The following is a 9,930-nucleotide window of genomic DNA, read 5'->3' as shown; positions in this document are numbered from 1 at the left end:
GGTTCACAAGAAAGATCCAAACCTCCTCCGTGCACTTTCCTCTCCTCTGTTAACCTGCTGATTTCCTGCTTTTGTACCTCCCTTGTTCTTTCTTTATCATTTTAATGTCATATTGTCCTGAATTTTCCCAAGCAAGGAAAGAAGTGCATTTGGAGCACACACACACACACACGAATAAATTAAATTAAAAAAAATCCACCCAAACCAGTGCTGAACCCAGCTTTTCCTTCTGTTCTTTACTCCCCACCACTCAGTCATGCACTGTCATGTCTTGTCCAGCAGAAGCCTGTCACAGAAGACACTTTGTTCGTGCATTTGAGAGCAACTTCCAGTCACTGAACGTAATAGGGCAAGATGAGTGATAGATTGACACAATTAATTTCCATGTTCCCAGTGGTAACATTGATTTTAGGGCATTCAGTCTTTACAAGTCACTGAATGCAAGGGAAAACTTGGCTCTGATCTTTCTTGTAGAGGTCAAAAGGTGCTCAGATCTTAGGACAGCTCAACTGTTGAAATACCCTTCAGTGCCTTGACTTCTATCCCACTCATGCATATCTAGGCCTCTCAGTCTCCACTTGCTCAAGAAGAACCTACTGAGAAGGATATGTATACACATCCCTGCTCCTACATGAACACTCAAAGCTTTCTTGAGCCCATCTACAGAGCATGCAACAGTTGAGTTTCACTGGATGTTGATCTTTTAGCTCTAGAACCGCTTCCCTTCCACCACTCTCTAACCAGAAACTGACGATGACTAGCCCTCTGATTAATCACAGTGGTAGCAAACGATGTACTTACTCTCACTAGCAGGATGCTTGCCCCACCTGGCCCAACAGATCTGGAAGGGCATAGGAGTGCGACAGACAGACATGAGTGATCCATTAGTGGGTATCCAGGAGACAAGTCCCATCTGGCCTTGACACCACAGGGAGATGCTCCGAGACAGACTCAGAAGGAGCCTGTTTGTGGTTTCATGATTTACATCGGGTATCCAAGCTTCAAATCAACTGAGAACAAATAAATAATGGTCCACAGATCCTCAGTCCCCGCCCCCCAACACACACAGTCATTGTGGCCTTTACTTATCCAGCCCTTCCTTCCATAAATTCTTATTGAATAGAATCGATCCCAAATGTGTAAACATTCCCATGTCCCTCTTTGGTATCTCTGAGAACCACTGTCCCCCTAGCCATTGAACACATGCTGAATTTGCTGTCAGTTTACCGTATCTCATTTTCTGCACAAACTCATCATGTATCTCATGGTGGAACCACTTCTCTAATAGAGAGCTTCTTCATAGTGTGAAAGTGCATGCAGTAGGGCTTTGCAGTACGGACGTGCATGCAGAGATCCTCCTTCCTACCTTGTAAAGCAACGACCCCAAGAGAGGAGTCCAGCAAGCTTTGGACACAAAGCATTGAACCCGGCAGCAAACAGAGAAAACAATTTCTCTCACATCTCAGTTGCCTTCTTGAAGTGAAAACCACAGCTCCCAACACAATGCTGGGCTCATCGGCCTGCTCACCACCCTCGAGGCCCTCAAGGATGCTCCTTACGCCTGACCTGTCCCTGTGCTGCCCACTCCTGCCCCCATCCCTTTCTCCCCACCACTCCTCCATGCCCTGCTGCAAACAATGCCTGCCCTAAGAAACCACCCTGTGAGCAGGCAGCCCTGCTATGCGCGGCATCCCCGCTCGCCAGCCAACCTGGGAGATTCACCTGTGCAGCCCAGACAGTGAAGAATTGTTTGGAGCAAAACACTGTGCAATCAAGTGGAGATAGCAGAGGCAATGGGGTCAGGCAGGCTGCCTGGGGCATCTTTCATCTCCCACGTCGGGAGGTGGGGTGTAAAGTGTGCACTGGCCAGGGCCAGGGCAGGCTGAAAGGCAGCCTTGTTCTGCCAGCTATCTGCCATCTCTCTGATGTCACACGTCGCGTTTGGGCAGCTCACTTCAAAGGCCCCTTTCTGGTGCTCCTTCCCTCCCCTCGCCCCTTTCTCTTCTGGGTTTGGAGTTGGCTGTTTGGGGGGATAATAGCCTGGCCTTCCAAAAAGCATTTGGCTGTGCAATTAAAAAAAAGAGACACTTGGAGAGCAGCCGCCCAGGTTAACCCAGCTTGAGGTAGAGACAAGCTACGGGAAACCAAGGGCTCCCATTCTCTATTCATGCTCAAGCACTCTATGTGTAGCAGCAGATTCAGACCCATCCCCCCTGAATTCTACAAGGGCATCCAGGCCCACAGCAAAAGGGTGACAGCATCCCTCTCTGCAGCTCTCACTGGGTTCCTGGAGGCACGTCCTGCAGGCAGGAGGCCAAAATAGCAGCACTGTGTTGGCCATGCCAGACAAGACATCTTTCTGGGCTGCAGCCTCTTGTTGAATGATGGTATCTCTGCCAAGCTACACAAATTTGTCCAATGCTGCACAACAGAAAGATGGCATTTCAAAAGGCTAATAAAACTCTGGATTTAAGTTACCTGCTGGGAGGACGTGTGTCCCATTAGGAAAAACCTTGAAAAACCCAAAGGAAACACATTCAGATGCACTCTGGGACAAAGATTCTGGCCAAAAGCTGCTTCCAGTTTTTTGTCCTAAGCATGTAAAAATTCATGAGCCTTCAACTAAGTATTGGGTGACTTCTGCCCTCTGATTTTGAGACGTTTGGCAAAGGGAGTTTCAAAGTTTTTTCTACAGCTGGGTCAACTGGAAACTATCCAGTGTAGTAAATATCTTCCTGCTTATTGCCACGCTTCCAAGAGATGGGGATTTAGAAGACAAAAAAATCTGTGAGGGGAGAAGGGGAGTGTGATTTGAAGGAGGGATGAGGCCCAGCTTAAGCTGCAGCACCATGGAGGTAGTGACATCAGCCCCACCATTGCTGGGGGATAGAGAAAGTCACCAAGATTTCCTTCTCACTCATAGAACCACAGAATCATTAAGGTTGGAAAAGATCTTTCAGATCACCAGGTCCAACCCCAACACATCCCCTCCATTGGCCACATCCGTCAGTGCCACATCTCCATGGTTCTGTAACACCTCCAGGGACGGTGATTCCGTTACTACCCTGGGCAGCTCATACCAGTGTATGACCACTCTTTCTGAGAATATTTTCCTATCATCCAGCTTGAACCTCCCTCAGCTGATATTGTTTCAATTATGATGGCAGTATTAGGGGAAGGCGCACAAACATTTATGCACATACATGAACAACACCAGAACCTCCAGGGGTTACTTCTTCATGCTGGCAGTGGTGGAGGTAACCGTTCATAGCAGCCATGTATGCCTTTTGTCCCAAACCATCCACAGGAGGATTTAAGGGACTCGCAGAACTTACTGGCAGGTATTAAAAGTTCACTGAGGCTGTAATAGCGATCTGTCAGCCTGCTGCTAATCCTTCTTGACAGAAACTTTATAAGAAGCTGAAGCGTGTTAAATAGTCCTGGAGTTTGAGCAGAGCAAGTTTGAGGAGGGCAGCTTAAAGCCAGATCTGCTTTCCTTGTACCCCAGACCAAGAGCCCAAGGGCTAGGTTGGGGCTTGACCCCCCTTTAAGGCTCTCCTTGCCTGGAGGAGAAAGAGAAGAGCCCTCCAGAAGGCGCTGAGCAGCACTGGAGCATCCACAGGCAGCTGGCACGCACCGGGCGATGCTCCCAGCCGCACAATAGCGGCTCTGTGTGCTCGTGGGACCGTCCGATGCACCTGCGCTCACCTTGGAGTCAGGAATGCAAGTAATTCACATCTGCAAATCCTGGGAAAGCCATTAGCAATGAAACTGGATCTGCTCACCCTGCGAGGGAAATCTGCCCGGGTCCGTGCCGGGCTGTGGTTCTGAGGGTGGTTTGGTTGTCACTGAGGCCTGGCAGGGCTGTGTCCCGCATGCAGAGTGGCATTCAGCCCATGGATGCCAACAGATAGGATAACCAGGTGCATTGTCCTTGGAAAAGTGGCTCACCCAGAGCAGTCGACCAGTTACCTCCATTACACAGACCAACAGAACACCGGGGCCACAACCTGCAGGCAGTGAAGGGCAGCTCCCCATCTGCCTCCAACACAGCAGGCTGTGCCAGTGACCAGCAGCTGAGATGCTGCATCCAGTGGGTTCCCACACCACTGAGGCTGTGAACGCATTGCAGGAGCAAGTTTGTGTTGGCACTGCTCTGAGTGTTCCCTGCAGTCACCTTGTTCTGGAGCAGATGGCCAAGTTTCATCACTGTCTCTGTATTTTACTGCTGTATTTCCCGTGGACTTCCCAAACCTTTTGCCTTTTAGTGAAGGATCCTGCTTCCTCAACCTGACATCCATACAGCAGAAAATGCCACAGGGAAAGGCAGTTACCATTAGGGTGACTTGAGAGATCTGCATACCAAGAAGCTTGTCCACCATCCATCTATAGAAACCTATTTAACTTACCAGAACTTGCAGAAATCATCCAACAACTACAAAAAACTACTGGGGCAAGGAAGTTAGGTCAGGTAATTTCACAGGTTTTAAGCAGAATCCCAGTATGGTTGGGTTGGAAGGGATGCCAAAGCCTCCCGAGCTCCACTCATGCCATGGGTTGGCTGCCCCCCAGCTCAGGCTGCCCAGGGCCCATCCATGGCCTGGGGCACCTCCAGGGACGGGGCACCCACAGCTCTGGGCAGCAGTGCCAGTGCCTCACTGCCCTCCGAGTAAAGAATTTATTCCTTTTAGGAAGAAATAAATTTAAATAAAAGCCAGCTAGGAACATTTGCTGGGAAAGAGAGTAGCACAAGAGGTAGTCTTGCTGGGTTTGCAGAGTGGGACCTAAAAGGGCAGCTGGGAAGGGAACACCTGTCCTGTAGGGGCTGTGGTCCAGCACAGAGACCCCACAGCATCCCAAAACCAGGTCACCTGCTGCAAGCTGGGATCCTGCAGACTGCTTGCTTGGGAAGCACCCAGAAACCATCACATAGGAGCTCACTAGCTGGCACTGTCATCCTATTTCCAAGTCCCCATTCCCCCCGGGTACATTGTCATCATCCTCCCTGGGTGCAGAGTTGTTCCCAGGTAACCAGATCCCCACAACCACAAAGCCCCTACTGTACTTACCCTGATGCTATCAGTAGGGCTGGCCCGGCGCACACGGCCAGGCAGCACCAAAGCTCGGGTGGCCTGAGGCTGTGGGATGAAACAGGACCCTTCTCCTTGACACACAGTGGCTTTGAGGATGTGACAGGGAGGGTTAAAACCACAGCATCCCTGCTGCTCAGCGGTGTGTTTGGGGAGCTCTTTTCCTATAGCTCCAGCCCTGTCCAATGGCCTCTCCACTCCCAGCGATCCGGCTGCAGAAGCCAGCACAGCCACACGCATTTGTCAGCTCCTCCTGAGCTCCTGGCTGGAGGTGAGCTGGTTGTACCAACAGCAGATTTGTATTTTGAGGAAAGGAGAAATTAAGCAAGTTGGGGAGACAGCTGTTAAACTGCAGGAATAATCAATTAAGAAGCAATTTCACCATCTTGATGAAGCTTGTTTGCACTTAAAAGCCTTCTGAAGCAAGTGATTAGCCTCTAATTTATGGGACATGTAAAGCCCAGGAAAGAGACAAAACAGCTCAGCCATTTCTGGGGTACCATAAGGGCTCTGAGTCCCACCACTGCTTCCCAGAAGGTTGGATGTCCTTGAAGACATCACCCACCATTGGGCTTTGCAGGTCTAGCTCCTTGCCAGACCAATGCATTTCTCTGGATTCAGTGTCCCCTCCTGGCAGCATCGGGATGTCACCGCTCCTTTCTCACTCCCTCCACCTACTCCAGGAGGAGACCAAGCAGCCAGCAGGCAGTTATATCTTCTGGCACGCTCCAACTGATCCTTTTGGAAGAGTTTCTCTGGTCTCCTCTCCCCACACTCCTCGGGGGCTCTCCAGTTACTTCCCACATACCTACATGTTCCTGACTGCACAGCCAAACCCTCCAACCCCGGGACACCAGCACTGGGTTGTCAGGACAACATAATCAGCCACCCAAGGCACAGGCGTTATGCTACATCTTCAGTTCCATGACCTCATGCTATGTTTTCCACACGGTCCATGCCTCACTCAGCAAACAGTTGGGTTTTCAGTATTTTCCATATCCTCCTCCCGTGCACAGCCTCAGGACCCACCATGCTCACATGTTACTGAGCCTGTGTTGAGCGCAGGCTTGTTTCCTTACAGATGCTCTTGGGAGAGCACTGAGAAACCAGTGGATACCTCCCTTCACAGTGCCTCCTCTCCGAAGCAGATACAATTGCAAGAAACAGAGCACAAGGAGAGTTAGAACTACTGAGGGCCAGATGGTTTCATCCATCTGAGTTGCCAAAGCTTGGCTCTCTAGAGCACTGAGCCTGCCTGGACTCTCTTGTAATCCTAATGAAGATTGGTCAATGGGGTCATCAGCTCTTCACCCCACTTACAGCCACCTAGCCTGTGAGGACCCAAGGATGTTGCTCACCGGGGTTTGCCACCAGCTCCTGTTCCATGGCCTGCTGCCCATCCCCGTGCTCTGGCAGGGATTCACACCGCCCCAAACCCATGATCCAACCCACCAAGCATCCTCTGAATGAGCCCCCTGTTCTTGGGGTCAGGCCGAAACCTGAGCTCCCCTCTGAAGCAGCAGCACAGAGGGCCTGAGGCAGTGGGAATCTGCTGTTCTTCACCGAAAGTGCTGTCAGTATTTGATCAGTTGGAGTGTTTTGACATGGTTCGCAGTTGGATACGCTCGTCCTCAGCCTGTGAACTTATATATGTTAACCAAGTTAGCGCATGTCAGCCTCCATGTTGGTGTCTAGGAGGTCTACAGCTGACAGGATAACCTTTTCATGACCAACATGTTGCCACTCGGAGGAATGGAGACAAGAATTCAGTCTGATCTCCAACTAGATAAGAAACTACTATTCACCTTTTAACACCTAAAGAGCTCCTCGCCCTTTTCCTGCCTTTCCACTGCAAATCTTGGCCTTTTCACACAAGCTGCTTTAAGGGAACTTTCCATGCAGCTAAGCAGTGGAAGAAAATGACTTAGCAAATGCAAGTCTCAGATCTGGACAGCTGGTGTTACCTAGGATCTCACTCACAGACCTACCATAAGGCCAAGGCACTCGTCCTCAGTGGTTTGAGCCATATCATGTGTCACAAGACACAAGCATTTTCTAATGATGGGTGACATTTTATGCCCAGAACAGCATCGGTTTAGATATCAGACATCTGGCAAATGATTTCGCTCTGGAAAGGTGTCAGGAGCAACCAGAGCCTTTTCTTTTCCCACCAGGAAAGCACCATTTGCCGCCTCCCATGTCTGATTGCAGGGAAAGACCTTGCCTGTGTCTTCCCTGGGCAGACTTCTGAGACAGCCTCCACTACCAAGGTCACACTCTTGCAGGAAGGCTGCTTGCTCCTGCTCCGTGTCTGCACATACCTAGAAATACCAGCACAGTTTAAATCTCCAAATGCAAACGCAGCCAATATTGGCCAAGACCATTTTGAATTTCTTCCAAGTCTGCCTCTGCCCCAAGATCCTATACCATCCATTCACAAAGAGCGAGTTAATTAACACAGTATCACTCAGCTTGCTCCCGCCTATCGGTATCATCTAATCAGTGTCCTCAACTGAAAGGCAATCTCTGGCTTGATCTTGGCCACCGAGCAGTTCCTGAACAGAGAAGGCTTTGTTCACCAAGTCACTGGGGACGTGAAGGTCGGCTCCCAACCCCATCCTGCTGTTGCTCTTGCCTTGGGGAGCGAGGTAGAGCCTGTTTTCATGACCTTGTTCTTTTCTTCCTGGGCTTGACAAGAAGCTGCCATTCATCCCGGAGAGCTGCTCTGTGGGCTGGGAGCTGGCTCGGGCATGGAGCACTGTATGGCAGCACAGCATCACAACAATCCATCCAATGGGGCCGGCCCAAGGTGCAACAAACCCACTGCCCACCAACACCCCAGCAGCCTTGACAAGAAGTCATCTGCCATACTGTGACTAAGTCTCCTCAGAAGATAAAGTCCAGATGGTTTTCCTTGGCAGGAGCAGTCCGCATTCCAAAATAAAGCACACCAGAGCATCACATCTGGGTGGACAGGAGGATGTGTGCACTGCTGGATTGCACCCTTACATGATGAACTGCGTCAAGAACAAACCAATTGGCAGGAGAAGGGTAGGTTTAAGACCATGAACTCTGCCAGATGACATTCTACCCCTTTCCACAACACTGATCCTTCCCAAAAATATATATGCACACTACATATATAATAATCCTACTCATGTATATGTACATGCTTTGAGATACTCTTATTATATTGCCACTACATTTTTGCAAGATTTTGAAAGAAGTAGGCAAGCTGTCTGTGTGATTTTATGGGGGGGTTATTTTGGGGGAAGTAATTTCGTAAGTATAAATTGATAGTTGGGCTGACAGAAAGGCAGACTGATGTAGATTAACGTTTTTCAAATAGGAGATAGCTGTGGGTGGGGAAGGCAAACCTTTCATCTTTAAAACATTTTTTTTTTCTTAAAAAACTTAAAATGCAATGTTTTAAGAAACACCCAAGCGAGGCAATTTTTAAGGCAATTTTAATAATCATGAGTGGGAAAATCAAGCCTGGGTGGTGTTAACCCAGATATTATGTACACCTGGATCCTAAAATCACGCTCATGCTCGCTTCGTGGCATTTCCTCCACACCACACATCCTCTGTCCTTCCTAAAGCCTTCTTCCCACAAGCAGAGCACATCTTCACTTTCATCCCATTGTGAATATCACCTCGCCCAGATCCCCTCCGCCCCCCTAGCACCAGCCAGCATTTCTCCGAGACCACTAAGCCAAGTGGCAGAGAAATCCCAAGCAGTAATTCCCCATCCTGTTCATACCAGAAAATTCCAGCTATTTTCCTGTGCCAGATGGATGGAGCAGTCCTCATCCCCTTGGGTTGTGGGCACTGATGAAAGATGTGTCACTTCTAGAGCCACTCACCTCCATTCCTTGACTGCAGAGATGCTCAAGGCTCAGTACAGCCCCAGGACAGAAAATATTTGATCATAGAACCATAGAATATCCCACGTTGGAAGGAACCCGTAAGGATCGTGGAGTCCCACTGTTGGCTCCACACTGGACCACCCAAAACTCAGACCATGTGACAGAGAATGTTGTCCAAATACTCACTGAACTCTGGCAGCTCTGTGTCATGACCACTGCCCTGGGGAGCCTGTCCCCACCACCCTTTGGTGAAGAATGTTTTCTTGATTTCCAACCTGACCCTCCCCATATATTTAATACCCAATGAGAAGAAGCAATACCCAACACCTTGCTGACTCAGGAGATTATCCAAACACTTCCCTCCCGAGTCAACAGGACACCCCACACAAGAAGAGACCAGACATGTCTGTTGATTTTTTTGTTGTCTTTTAATTTCACCTTGCTACGTGATTCCTGACAGTGTCAGCATCTCCTGCTGGGTCAGCCACCTCCAGACCCTGCTACATTCAGTGTCAAATCAAGCTGTGCCAATCGACCAGTGTTCTGAGCCTCGCAGCTATTCATTGCATGTCTTTATATTGTTTGGGAACAGCAGCACAAAAGGACACAACGCATGAAAACGAGACGGGGATGAGGCGATGGTCAGCTGAAAGCTCGACCCGGAGAACTTGCAGAGATGGACCTGTGCATAGGGTGGGAGATGCAAGGCTCCTTCCTCCTGGCAGCATGAGCTGGTGCCTCCCGGAGCCAGGACATCACTCCACACCACCCCATCACCCACCTCTGGGTATGGGATGGGTCTGTGCTGGAGGAGAGAGGTGGGGATGTCTCCAGCTCCAGCACCAAGCACTAGCCACACTGAGTGGCAGGGACAGGATGCCATCACCTTGCTGTCCCCACCACCCTTCTGGTGAGGAGTCTGCTGCAGAATTCACCTCAAAACAAGTGGGGTAACCTGAGAGTACCAAAAA

The sequence above is a fragment of the Tetrao urogallus genome (genome assembly GCF_951394365.1).
Source record: "Tetrao urogallus genome assembly, chromosome: 5".
In the NCBI taxonomy this organism is placed as follows: Eukaryota; Metazoa; Chordata; class Aves; order Galliformes; family Phasianidae; genus Tetrao; species Tetrao urogallus.
Note: the sequence above shows the minus strand (reverse complement) of the source record.